The sequence below is a fragment of the Thunnus thynnus genome, chromosome 6 (genome assembly GCF_963924715.1).
Source record: "Thunnus thynnus chromosome 6, fThuThy2.1, whole genome shotgun sequence".
Lineage (NCBI taxonomy): Eukaryota > Metazoa > Chordata > Actinopteri > Scombriformes > Scombridae > Thunnus > Thunnus thynnus.
In genome coordinates, this window is record NC_089522.1 from 4,155,469 (window position 1) to 4,169,657 (window position 14,189).

Sequence of the window (14,189 nt, forward strand, 5' to 3'; positions counted from 1 at the left end):
ACCCAGAGAAATCTGTAATTTTAATCAAGTTAACAGACCGTTTCATTTGGTCACTTATCAATAGCGTCATACCCCTCTACCAAAGAGTATAGTGCACAAGATGCATGCCTCAGCGTTGTGTTTGTCCGCTACAATTGCGTTTACCAAAGAGTAACTTGCACACATACAAGATAATACATTGGTCTCTGTGGATAATGCAGCTCCCGGTAGAAACTTGCCATACATCTGGATCTTAAATTATAAGAGAAATAAACAGGGCAAACGCTAGCAGCAGCTCGGCTAACAGCCCATACCAGATGTCCAGTGCTGTACATCGTTGGAGAAACACAGATTTTTTTAGGTCAAACTGCTTTAATTAGTATTTTTACTGATTTTAATGTGCGTGTACATTTGTCTTTGAAGAGGAGGAGACCTATGCGGATAATTCACTGATTTTTTAGGTGAAACTGCTTCATTCAGTGCTTTTACCTGTAATCACCAGGTCCGTTTGTTTTGGAGAGGAGGAGACCTCTGCGGGTAATTCGGCTCCCGGTAAAAACACCCTGAACAATGAATACTGGAGTAATCCTATCCTGAAGAAGCCAGTTGTTTAACAGTGAAGACAACAACTCCCATGATCCCTTGCTACTTCACACCGTCATCACACTCCGTCTTTTGTTATTGTTTTGATTGAGAGACCCCTAGCGGCTGAAATTACATATTGTGCGTTTAAGATACAACACTTTCACACTAGTCCTGTTGGGAAAGTTTCCTTGAGATACTGTTAATCCAAGTAGAAGAGCCTTCTCATTCTTAAAGGGGACCTGTTATGCTCATTTCAGCTCTGTATTTTTATTCTGGGACTCCATTAGAGCAGCTTTGGATAATTCAAAAAACTCCTCAGTTAGCTTATACTGACCCTTTATATAGCCCTTCAGTTCAGCCTCTGTCTCTTAACAGGCAGTCTTAGCTCCTGTCTCTTTAAGGCCCCCTTCCTGATGAGCCCACTCTGTTCTGATTGGCCAGCTTTCCAGAAGCCTGCCAAGGCGCAGCCATATCAGTCATGTTATGTTACTGCCAATGCAAACCTAACATTTCCTGCATTACTGCTTCATATTAAAAGCTTTTAAATGACTATGTAATGGGAGACTTTTATTTTTAAGAATTTACAGGAAGTGAAATGTGTTCCTCACAGAATTAGCAGAGCTTCATTAGCAGCTCTAAAAACTGGTCAACACAAGATATGGAGAAATTTGGAACTCTTTGTTTAGTGGATCAGTTAGAAAATGAGATGTTTGATGAAGAGATGCAGACGACCAGCACACCTCCAACAGGTAACCAACTTTGCTGTGCTGTGTGATGGAAAAACACTCACAGTGTGCCAGCTCAACTCAAGTCATGGCTCAGCGTGACTAACCTCTAAAAAATGGAAAAATGCCATAAAATTAGCAGAGCAGAGCAGTGAACTTGGGCTGTGTGTGGAGCAAATGACCATATAAAGAAATACATCACGAGCCAACATCAGCTTGGGTTGAAAGTAGAAAAAACTGAAACCAAGCAGTTTTAAGCCAGCGCTCACAGAGATTACTTCCACGTACGTTTACCTCATTATTTTGACATGAACATCTGACATTGTAATATTATATATGACTGAAAATAAGGAAAAGCATAATAAGTCCCCTTTATGCCTTTTGTCTTGTAAAAGTGAGAGAAGTGAAAACTGAAGATATTCAGTTGGTTGCAATCTGCAACCTCACCGCTTGATGCCACTAAATCCTACACACTGGTCCTTTAAGGCTACAGACTGTCCATAATGAAACACTGTCTTTGTTATGCAGGTACACTCTCCTTTCAAAAAGAATATCTGATCTTGTGAACATAGAATAGTCTAGTCCTCAAATATAAGACAACCCCCATTTTTTAAAGATTATTTCCGGAATAAATTATTGTCTTATTTTCGGGCCAATAAATGATAGCGTGATCTCTGTTGAGTCTCCTCTCAGCTATTGATAGGTCAAAACAGATCTTCACAACTATTGCCAATGCAGTTAGTAGTACAACCATCACTACTGTCATCCACTACTGTCACAGCACTATCTGTTTCAGATAGTGTTCTGTTTCAATTTCAAGGCCAGTAACTAACTTTTGATTTTGATCTCATATTTCTGATTAAGAATCACTGCGTTGTTAAAATAACTATCCCACCAAACAAACCAGACCAAACAATGTTTGGATGTCACCTATATGCCAAATTTTTACTCTCCCTCTCCAGTAATCATCACACTCTGTATAGTATCATGTAACATTTCACTTTCCTGGCATTGGTGTCACTGCACTGCTATTTTTGTCACAAAGTCCCCCCCTTCTCTCACCCTGTCTTAAATGACCAACAAAGAAAAAAATAGAAGAGAAAAACATGTTCCTCTTCCTCTTTTTCATTTTCAGAATGCACTTATTTTGCAAGTATTAACTTTCCACTCACGGCTGTGACACTTGTATTAAGTTGGGTAGACAAAGACGACACAATTAGTTTAATAATTTAGCGTTGTAAAGTCAGTTTGTTCATTTTGTGTAAATTTATTAAACTTTTTTTTTAATGAGGAAACCCAATCAATATGAAAAGTCAAATTTGATTTTGTTTGATTGTTTTATGTTTATTTTTCCTTATTTTCCAAAGCATGTACTTTTTATTATTCTTTGCATGACAACCCCGCTGTGTGCAGCCCTAATGCTGTAATATTGATTTCTACTGTTTTCAATCATGTCTCTCTAATGCCATTTGAGTCCATTATGTACAGTACTGAGTCAATGGTCAGTGGACAAAGTAGCTTTTCCCTGCCATTCGCATCTCTCTGTTAATTAAAGTGTGATTGACTGTGCTAATGTAAGTGTACCATTCTCTGGCTTTTACAGTATGCTAATCTATCATGCTAAATGCTGTGTTGTTAAATGGTCTGAAAAGATATTTTGCTTTTTATATAACACACACTTTTAGACACTGTTGTATGAATGCACTACTTCTAATGCTGATATAAATTTCCTTTCTTGAATGTTGCCTCTTAAATGATTCTGTGGCTCTTATATTCAATACAAATGTAAGAGCTACCACATATACACACAGGAATAACCCTCAGTGAATAATGGTGAGTGTTCTGGGAAACAGAAGTAACATTATGTCTGACGTTTTGTGCAGGACATTATGCAAAGCAGTTGTGGTGAGATGATCAGGGATGTAGAAATCTGTGGAAACCATCAAAAGTTTGTCATGTAGTAGAGTCCTATGATACAGTTTTACTGTTACAGGAAATCAGCTCCATGGTCAGCACCTTGTAGCATAACAATCCAATACCTATAACAGATTTGAATTCATGTACACATGTTTGTAACACAGAAGAGCATTTGATCATTTCTACTGAAAATTCAAATTTCATCTGGTTGCTCGGATGAAATTTTGGTGGTGGTCACATCTCAGCCCTCAGGAAGTGACAGATGGAAATTTAAATTATTTTAGAGTGAACTGACTATTTGCTTCCTTTTTCTGGTCAGCTCTGCCAAAGCCCATATGTGCATTTGATTCCACTCACTTCTGATCAACACAGACCACAACCATTTCTAATTCAGTAATAGGTAGTCCAGAATAAGATACCAACAGACCTGACTCTAGCAGTATCAGTGTCATCTTTTAAATCACTTCTTAAAACATATCTTTTGTTAGAAAAGCTTTTCAATAATGCTAGCACACTGTTTTGGAGATGAAACAGTTAGTTGATTAATCAATTAGTTGATAAACAGAAAATTAATCTGCAACTATTTTGATATCTGATTAATCATTTAGATCGTTTTTAGGCAAAAATGGCAAACAATTTGTTCCAGCTTCTCAAAAGTGAATATTTTCTGGTTGTGTAATTTGTCTATGATAGTAAACTGAATATGTTTGGGTTTTAGACTAAACAAGACATTTCAGGATGTCACCATGGGCTCTGGGAACTTCTGATGAGCATTTTTTGATATTTGCCATCTTTCTGTAAACCAAATGATAATCGAGAAAATAGTCAGTGGATTAATAGATCGTGGAAATAATTGTTCGTTGCAGCCCTACACTAGTATTATTGTTTTTATCTTGTATTATTGTAGGGTATTTTATTCAATTTGTTTGGTTATTTTTCATTATCTGATTTTATCTGATTTTATTTTATTTGCCTTATTGCAGTCCTGAAATGTTTTAATCCTGGCTCAACCATTTAAAGCACTTTGACAGTGTAATAATAGTAGAAGCTGAATGAATTTGTAAGTACACCTGTCAATGTATTTGTATGTAGTTTGTCAGTCACGTGTGCTGCAATTCCCTGTGTAATAAATAATCTGTGGATCTTCAGCCTGGTAAATGAGGAACTCATTTCCCCCTGAAGTTTGAATACAGAGGGCCACAAACTGTGGCCTGTATGTCAGAGTAAAAGACTCATTGTGGCTGCACCCACACCAGGCAATGTCAGGTCATCTGCAGCTGCTTAACACCAATTTGTCCCTGGTGCTGGATTTTTTTTATCTTGTATTATCCCTCAGCATTTTTAAAACTCTTCCATTATACCTTTCTGTTTTTTTCTGCTCTCTTTCTCATCTCATTCATTTCATTCTTATCCTGGTCCCCCTGACACCCGCACTCCTCCCTCTCCCTCCCTTCCTCTCTCCATCACTGTAGTGGTTTCAGGGGAACTCAGTGTCTAATCCTGACTGTTGATTAAGGATTATGGTTGAAGAGCCAGGAGCTTTCTCTCATGTGTTATTACTGAGCTGCTGCTGTGGGCCCTGGGGATGAACCACCCACGCCTTGCCTCACCTCTGCTGCCTGCCTCCGCCCAGAGGATGCACTGAGCATGATAGCTGTCAAACCATCATTTGAATACATGAGCTGTCCTGCACACCATGCAAATGTGTCCCTCACATCTGTCCATCCATCCATGGCATCCATCCATTTACCCATTCTTTCCACTCCATCCATCTTCTCCTCCGTCTAACATGCTACCAGCAGTTTAGGCCTCACCCTCACATGTTTGGCTTTTTGGAATGATAAATGTCAAATTTAAAACCCTTAATGACTTGATGAAAGAGTATAGGCCTTAATTTGAACCACAATCTTCAGACAATTATCTTTACTGAAAAAATAAATAAAATATATGATTTTTTTTCTGCATTTTGGCACACAACAGCTCTCTTTCCCCTATTCAAATGAATTATCACTGAAGAGGCAGCTGGGAGGGGGGGAACAATGATAAGCCGGCTATTTCAGCCAGTGAAACTAAGAGTACGATTGGTGTGGAGGCAGCTGACAGCTTGTTCCTCTTTTCATCAACTCAGTCAGATGCGCACAGCTCAAACTTCCTTGTCCGAGTCCATTGCGCAGCGCTGTGCCGCCCCGTCCACATCTTCAGCCTCACTCACAAGACAAAAGCGACTACAAGGGGATGGAAGCTACACGAAAGAAATGAGGAATATTCTTTTCACCGTCATCCGACTCTAGAAGATCATTTACAACCGCAGAAAAAACTGAAGAAGTGATTGGTTGAAACGCGGTAAGTGTCTTCTTGATCTGATGTTGCTTGTGAATAAAAGAAGCCAAACGCTCTGAAAAATTATATACAGAACAAATGGTATGTTGTAAAGTGAATTAAGTTAAGGGAAGAATAACAATAACGACATTTTTCAACAAGGATGCTCAGGGTGACTTCAAAAAAGAAGAAGTTCACCTTCAAGAGTTGAAACAACCACCGCCTACAAAAGTTGCTGTACAGAAATCATATGTCATTTATATTATCGACAAAATCAGACAGCAGAACACGTGTAAAGTGTGAAAGTTGTCAGATGTGATGTAATTGACACTGATAAACACAATGGTATATTAATTATCTTAATTTGGCCCAAAGTGCTTCATATTTGCTCAATTCTGCATGTATGCATATATGTGTGTGTGTGTGTGTGTGTGTGTGTGTGTGTGTGTGTGTGTGTGTGTGTGTGTCAGTTATTTTTAGACTGTCCATCTCGACTAAACCAGAAACCAGTAGACTAGTTTCTGTTCTCTTCTGTCATCTTCCAGTGTCTGCACATTACATTAACTTTCATTTTTAGATGTTCAGTGAGCTTCAGATCATGCCCTGGTCATTTGTCAACATGCTCACAAAAATGTTACATCAAATATAAGTGTATATTTATGTAGTATGAAGACATGTATATGTGTAAACACCTTTTACACATCCTTTAGAGAGAAATGCCGATATTGCATCATACTGGTGCTCATTGTATACCATTCCCCATTACTAACATCTATCTTGCTTGCATTATTGCAGCCACTTCAGCCACTTTTCCCTCATATTTTGTAAACTGAAAATTGCAACCCAAAATTTTGGGGGTTTTGAATGACACGGTTGGTTGGTGGAGTGTTTCTTGCTTTGAAGGAAAAGGAGTATAAGAATTTTTATAGTCAAAACCACCTGTATGAGAAACTATAAAAAAATAATACATTATATTCTGTAATATGTGCAATTTTTCTGTAATTAGTCATTAAAAATTCATTCAGCATTTAATTTCTCCTCTTTTGGTGGTGGCTAACCCCATCAAGCTAGCATGTACTGGACCAGTCTGTCCAGTGAACGCACAAAGGCCGAACTGATATCAACCCCCCAACAAACTACAAGTAATATGGCAAACAAGTCAACCCCAAAATTGTCAAGGTAACAGAGGATTATTGGGATAAGTAACTGTTATGTAATTACTGAATTTCAAAAAGAAATTCATACAACCCACAATATGCTTTTTTGTTATGACCAACAAGTGTGTGTATGGAATTAAATTCAGTCATGTCATGCAATAGCTACATGTAAAAAGTAATGAAATGGAGTCACCCTGCAGTCCAGTCTCCTGTCATTTCTTGTTGATAAGTCATTTAATAACAATAAAGTGGCAAGCTTTCTTTCTTCTTTGTCTCTCTTTCTGTCTTCTTCCCTCTCTAATGTCCTGTTGGTCGCGTGCCAGGCTGCCAGGTGATGTTGTTATGGCCTGAGGCAGTCCCAAACAGGTACACACACACCCTGGCAGCCTTTCACAGCCCACAAAATTTACATCTGGGGAAAAAAAATCATTCCTCATAACAGAGCACACATGAATTATTGCTATCTTCCTGTGGTGGTAGAATACAGTACATGGAATCCTGCATAAAGAGGTCCACATTGAAAGTGTGGCATTCTGTTGAACTGCCAGTCGAACTTCACTTAGCTTATAGGGATGACAGGTATGCAGTGTGGACATATTGACTGCCAAACTGGCCTTGATCTGCTTGCTGCATGGACAGCCACAGGAAGCAAATGTACATAGTGTGCAACTTTTATTACTTGGATAAATATGAAACATGCAGCTTAGACATGTTTCATTTCAATTTTAATTCATTTCTATTTATATAGCGCCAAATCACAACAGAAGTTATGTCAGGGCACTTTTGTTTGTGCCCTCTTGTGGTGTTGTGGGGCCAAATCAAGCTTGTGCTGAATGTGGCTACCTATCTATGGTCTGGTAGATTAACGACTACTCAGCCTGATGTTTGCAGTGGTACTCATTTGCATGGTAGGATATAATTTGATCATTCTGAACAGGGCCTTTATACAAGCGCTGACATTAGATTATTACATGAGTGACAGCAACATCATATCTTGAATATTGTTTTTGGGGTGTATGTAAATTCTGTTAACTCTTCTTAAATTGAAATTCTGTGTCAAATTCTGCATATTTTTACTTGTAAAAATTTGATATAATCAAAAAAATGACTTATATTTAGACTGACAATGTGCTATCACTTTCTTAAAAAAAACAGACCTACCACTTCCCCCTCAGAGGTGATAGTGACATGCTGTCCTTTTAACTGTGGCTCACTAAAACTGCTTTCCTGTTAGCACTGCTCTTACAGTTAAAGCATGTCTATGTGACTTTTCAAAGAAGAAATAACACAGTCCTTCTTTCAAATTAAAAAGTTGAATTCATAAGCAATAAAATCCACCATTACTTAAGTCAGTGCACTCAGGATATTTGCTGCTACAGCCTAACTTGGTCTGGTATGTAGTTTACAGTGGCTAAGGCTAACTATAGCAAACTTTAGATAGATGATGTGTAACTGACATTAATGAGTATGTTCACTGACTTTATGACTAATTTTCTACTTGTGCACCTGTTAAACTATCTGTGATGTTTATCTGTGACATGCTAAAATGTCACAGATCAATTCTGATGTCTTTAAAGCAGAGAATCTTGGGAAATGAAGGCAAATTCAGACTGTACTATATCTTGTAATTATTACCTGTGGTCACAGTGGCAAGAAACTATCCATAATTGGGTTCTTTGGAGCCATGTTAAAGCTTAGTGTGGCACTGGAGGTCATCTGATTCTGTCATTATTCTTATGATCTGAACAAATACAATACACTGATGCATCCAGTCCCAGAGTGAGAGAGATTATAAAAATACATTCAGCTGGTTACAACTTTAATCGTATTGCGATCCCAGGGAGTTTGTCTTTTAATATGTGTTGGCTAGTCTGTTGACTTGAATGGTTTCAGAACAGAGTAGATATTTGGTGGGCAGATTCTGACCACTGATAGAGTTGGTGATGATATGAAACTGAGAATTCCACCATTAGACATCATCTTTCTCTGGACATTATTGTGAAACTAACACAAACTTGATTCCGAAGACTAATGGTATGGATCAAGAGGCAAGAAATCAAGATGAAAGTAGTTGAACATCAATTTATTTAAATTTGCTATCATGGTAACCCTTTACTTTACCCTATTTATCATTTATAAACATTTAATAATGGTGTATAACCCTATGATTTAGTTATAAGCAGATATAAGGACATTTTAATTGTTTATTAATGCACAGTATTTGTCAGTTATAACTTTTCATAATACTACTATATCATAGTGTGTTAAACCATTAATTTAATGTTTGTGTACTGCTCATGAATGCTAAACAGGGGAACCTAAGATAAAGTGTTACCAACATAACCTTTATTAATTTGATAAAAGTTCTTTTTTTCAAGGTTGAAAGTCTCAATGAGGCAGATAACAAATATGAATGTGGAAAAACAGAACAGAACTGAAACTGTCAGCGTAGACAAAGCATACGCATTTTCTCACAGATTTATCTTTCATATCCCCCAACAAGTGTTTTAGCACAGGGAGGAGAATGCTGAAGTTGGCATAAAAACTTTATTTTACCAACTTCTATCCATTTTTTAAAAACCACTGTCTGTGAAACCAGCTTCATCTTTTTTTTTTAAATTTCACACAGGACATATGCTCTAATGCGTTTCTGTTCACTTAAGCATACATTTTTGTGTATCATTTAAAGGTGGCTGCCTCAGTAAAAGATCAGCATCAACCCTTCTGATCATCCACTTGTCTTAGGTGACAGTGGTGAGATGCTATGAAATCCTTTTGTCCAGAGCAGAGACATGCAGCAAGGAGCATCAGCTCAGTCTATAGTGGTGGTGTTCTGTGTATGTTTTCCCCAGAGACCCATGTGTGACCTCTTTATGCTACTCCAGCAAACACAGACTAGACCTGCTTATGTTGGTTTATGCCCCCATTCCCTATCAGCTGTTTAGCATGACAAATGTGTAACGAGCTAGCTCCATTTCCACTTTACGCTCAGAGGAGGGTTGTGGGTGTGAGAACTGTCCTATTCAAAGTTTACCGCCCCAGCCACCTTAAGTATAGTGAGGCGGATTGCACTTGACAGCAGGTCTGTCCTCAGTTCTGAGCCTGTGGGTGTAGGAGAAGTATCGAGACCAGTAAGTTCCTTTCACCTTAACTACAAGCAATAATAGGTGTTTGTTCTGCTGACCTACTGTATCCTGGTCTATTCTACAGACAGGTTCATGGAGTATGGTTAACTGCTCTTTTCTCCTGTCTCATTAAGGAGGTTTAATAGCTGGAGCATACCAGTTCATTTTGGTTTCTTCAGTTACACCTTTTGTTATTATGTGAAACAGCAGAAGTGGAGTTACTGGGATAGAGGATTAAGTTTTCAATTCAGACATTGTATGAAATACTCTGTTTGCTTTCTTGCCAATAGTTAGATGAGAAAATTGATACCTCTGCCATGTCCATATGCTAAATAGCAAGCTACAGCCCAGAGGCAATTAGCTTAGCTTAGCTTAGCTTAGCTTAGCTTAGTTTAGCGTTATGACTGGAAGCTGGGGAAAAAGCTAGCCTGGCTGACAAAAAAATCTGCCTACTAGCATGTCAAAATCTTATCTGACTTCTTAAGAGGTACTTAGTCACTTCTTTGAGTCACAGTGGAGAGAACTAGTCCTGTGCATAACCCTCTGTAAAACCACAATTTAGTGATACTGTGGTAACATAAGAATTATACACAAGTACCTTTAATCTCTAGTTTTGATATTACTGAATTAAATTACTTGCTGTAATAAGACAGGGTTGTTAGTACTTCCAGTACATATGGCCCAGTCTGCACTAGGGCCAGGAAGTTTTATATGTTATGTTGCCTCAGTGTACGTGTATCTAGACCTCTAAATACATCAAATTATATCAAATTTTACAAGTACTTTGAGTTTTCAAGTATTAGGTGCAGTACATCTTTCAGACCAAAAGAATACAGGACACAGTATCAAGATATGCAGGTATCAAGTGGAAGTAAAGCAATTTATGCTTCATTATTCTCCAAAAACATGAAGCTGTAGACTACATGAAGCTGATAACTTGAAAATCAAGTTTAGTTTATGTGATAATTGTGTTGATACTACATGTGCATTCATTTTACAGTAAATAAACAAAGATCTACTAATTGTATGTATGTTGCATCAGGACAGTAGCATGCAGCTTCATGAAGCTTTTCATCTGCCTTCAGCTCATAGTTTTGGCTTGCTAGTCCCCATGATTGAGTCCAAATACGTATCACTGCCACAAGTTTGATAAGACATGTTTTTGTCCTGTTCCTACTCACTAAGAGGTGACAGTGGTGAGATGCTATGAGATCCTTTTGTCCAGAGCAGAGACATGCAGCAAGGAGCATCAGCTCAGTCTATAGTGGTGGTGTTCTGTGTGTGTTTTCCCCAGAGACCCATGTGTGACCTCTTTATGCTACTCCAGCAAACACAGACTAGACCTGCTTATGTTGGTTTATGCCCCCATTCCCTATCAGCTGTTTAGCATGACAAATGTGTAACGAGCTAGCTGCATTTCCACTTTACGCTCAGAGGAGGGTTGTGGGTGTGAGAACTGTCCTATTCAAAGTTTACCGCCCCAGCCACCTTAAGTATAGTGAGGCGGATTGCACTTGACAGCAGGTCTGTCCTCAGTTCTGAGCCTGTGGGTGTAGGAGAAGTATTGAGACAAGTAAGTTTCTTTCACCTTAACTACAAGCAATAATAGGTGTTTGTTCTGCTGACCTACTGTATCCTGGTCTATTCTACAGACAGGTTCATGGAGTATGGTTAACTGCTCTTTTCTCCTGTCTCATTAAGGAGGTTTAATAGCTGGAGCATACCAGTTCATTTTGGTTTCTTCAGTTACTCTTACTTCACTAAGAGCTGAGTGGATTGACTTCAACATATATTTAACTACTTTACACATAACAGAGATGAGTCAATGGCAGCTGCATTTTTACAGAGCCAGACTGGAGCAATGTGTTATCTATCATCAGCCTAGTGCGAACCTCCATTTTGTTTCAGTAAAAATATGACCGGAAGCCCCATCTGTTCACTGTTTTTATTTGGAAGAGGCATTGTACTAAAGCGTTTTAAATAAAGGTCAAAACTGTCCAAAGAAACCAGACCCTTCTTTGATTAGACATTGAAAGAGGAACAAGGTTTGGAACAAAGAAAAAAAGGAAGCAAATACTTCAACGCCACTAATTTTGACCTCAAGAACACCGAAACTTCCTGTGTCTAAATGCTCAAATGAAACATTTTCCATGGCTTACCGCTGTACATAAGTAGCACCAGTGCAGTACAGTAATGATTATATATGGTAAAGAATGTGGATGTAGAATAAACCAAGAAACATTTAACGTTTTGTGAGTGTTGGTGTTTCCTGTCACCACTAATTCAAAAGTTTATCTACTGAGAATATCAGTGTCCTCTTTTGTGATGCTTTGGGTCATTCCAAGGTGACATGACCTCCAAAATCATAGTAGATCTGTTTGCATGATGACAAGGTCCTGCTGTTTAGCACTGCTGATAAAGATTACTTCCTTCATTCAGTGTGTGTGCAATGATCTGCTTCTCTGAGCTGAAGAGAGATAGGTTACACAGTGTAACTCTCTCTCGATGTGATAAGCAACAAAACACAGCTTCTATCTCCCATCACAGACTCCCTCTTTGTTCTCATTTCTGTTAAACTTTGTTCCATATAACTGCATACACATTTACATGTAAATACACACAGAGATACAGTATGATACTCAAAGAAAACAAAGTATTCCCTCGATGTTACAGATGAATAAGAGGGCTTGTGCAGAAATGTTTTTACTGCCACAGTAGAGAGAAAGACCTTTAAGTGACTAAGCTTTTGTGTTGCCAACATCAAGTTAGGAGAAATCATCAACAATGTGGAGGGAGAGAGCTTGAAGAAGCATACAGCATCCCAAAAATTATACCGTCTGGGTCATCCGGTAAACTGTAAGCTATAAGGCATCTTTGTTTTTTCAGTCTTCCCCCTTTAGTGAGTATCTAACAGCTTCATGTGATATGCCATTTTCACGCCTTCTCCACCCAATATTAGAGACATACAGTACATTTACAGAAACAGTCGGCTGGGAGAGAGAATGTCTCAGCTCTGTGCCACAGCACTTAACATGTGTTACAGCTTTCAAACAGATTCACAGTAGAGACTAGAGGCTGCCAGTTCTGAGGCTCTTAGAGGTCAGAGTAGAATAAGCATGGTATTGATCTAAGCAGGGGCACTGGATTAATTTCAGAAGTGCGGGGACCAAAATGTTTGTGAGTGTGTGTGTGTGTGTGTGTGTGTGTGTGTTTGTGTGTGTTAGAGTGTGTATATGTGCAATAGGAATGTTAACGTTGTCCTTGTGTTGTAAGCAGCCATGCCCGAAATCTATATTTAATGATAAATCAGAAAAAAAGATTACTTTCCTAGCTAATGTCCTAGAGTAGACAGGAATGATTGAAACATTTTTTTACCTTAAGTGTTGCAATATTGGGGTATTTGCGGGGATACAATGATTCACAACTTTAAAAGAATGGGGGCAATGGCCCCTTGGAATCCCTACGTCTGGTGCCCTTGGATCAGAGCACAATGCCCAACCAAAGCTGGTGATCACATCAGCAGGAGTGGAACCTGATGGACTGCAAATGTGAAAATATATGAAGACCTTCTTTCCAAAATAGTTAACAGTACATTCATTTAAAAATGACTACCAGATCTTTTGACTTTTGACTTTCCTCTATTCAATGGTGACCCCTCATGGATATAATTTCACATGTAAAAGAACAAAAAGGTAACACTTTAAACTTTAAGGTAGTGTAGGAAGTCTGTCTTAATACAATACTGACGTTCCTACATGTACTTGTAAATGGGTCTTGGTCACTGTTACAATTCCTACTCTCTATACTCGCCCTGAAGCTATTCCACTAGAAGTTCAGCTGAAGCTAATATGAGACTGTAGCAGTCTGAGATAGCTGAATCGAGTCGGTATCTTCCAACATTACAGTAAATTTAGTAATGAAATTCAGTCTTTTTGTTACTTGTCAAGCTGTGGCAGAAGGTAGTTGTGTGTAGATGTGTTGCTAGCTTATTACTAAGATATTACAAACAGAGTGAATCACATTCTGTATTATGTGATGTATGTTGTGTATTTATTTACACTAGCCCCGTCATTAACTGCTCTGTACATAAATACTAAATACCAGGACTTAAAGTGTTACAATTAAAAGTCTAAGTAAATAAATACATTATAAACAAACACGCAAATGAAGAGAGAAGCACATTTAAAGGTAACCATTACTGTTTGATCAAACTGGTCAGAAGTGTGCTCCTGTAACCACACCCAACAGTGATGTCACAGTGTACATCACTGAAGCAAAGAGAGGTTAGTGGAAACAAGATTTTCAGGGGACATAAAATTACTCTTTACCAATGCTTGGATTTATCCTATAGTATTATTTAATTAATATGTTTCTCTCATCAT

General features: G+C 38.3%; 1 protein-coding gene across 1 annotated transcript in view; it reads left to right on the top strand.

Annotated features, from left to right (window-relative positions):
- Positions 1–5,353: 5,353 nt before the first annotated feature.
- hck (HCK proto-oncogene, Src family tyrosine kinase) overlaps positions 5,354–14,189 on the top strand; it is a 28,207-nt gene continuing 19,371 nt past the window's right edge. The window contains exon 1 of the mRNA XM_067591332.1: positions 5,354–5,549. The gene's annotated coding sequence lies outside the window, so the exon portion shown is untranslated. The remainder of the gene's footprint in view (positions 5,550–14,189) is intronic.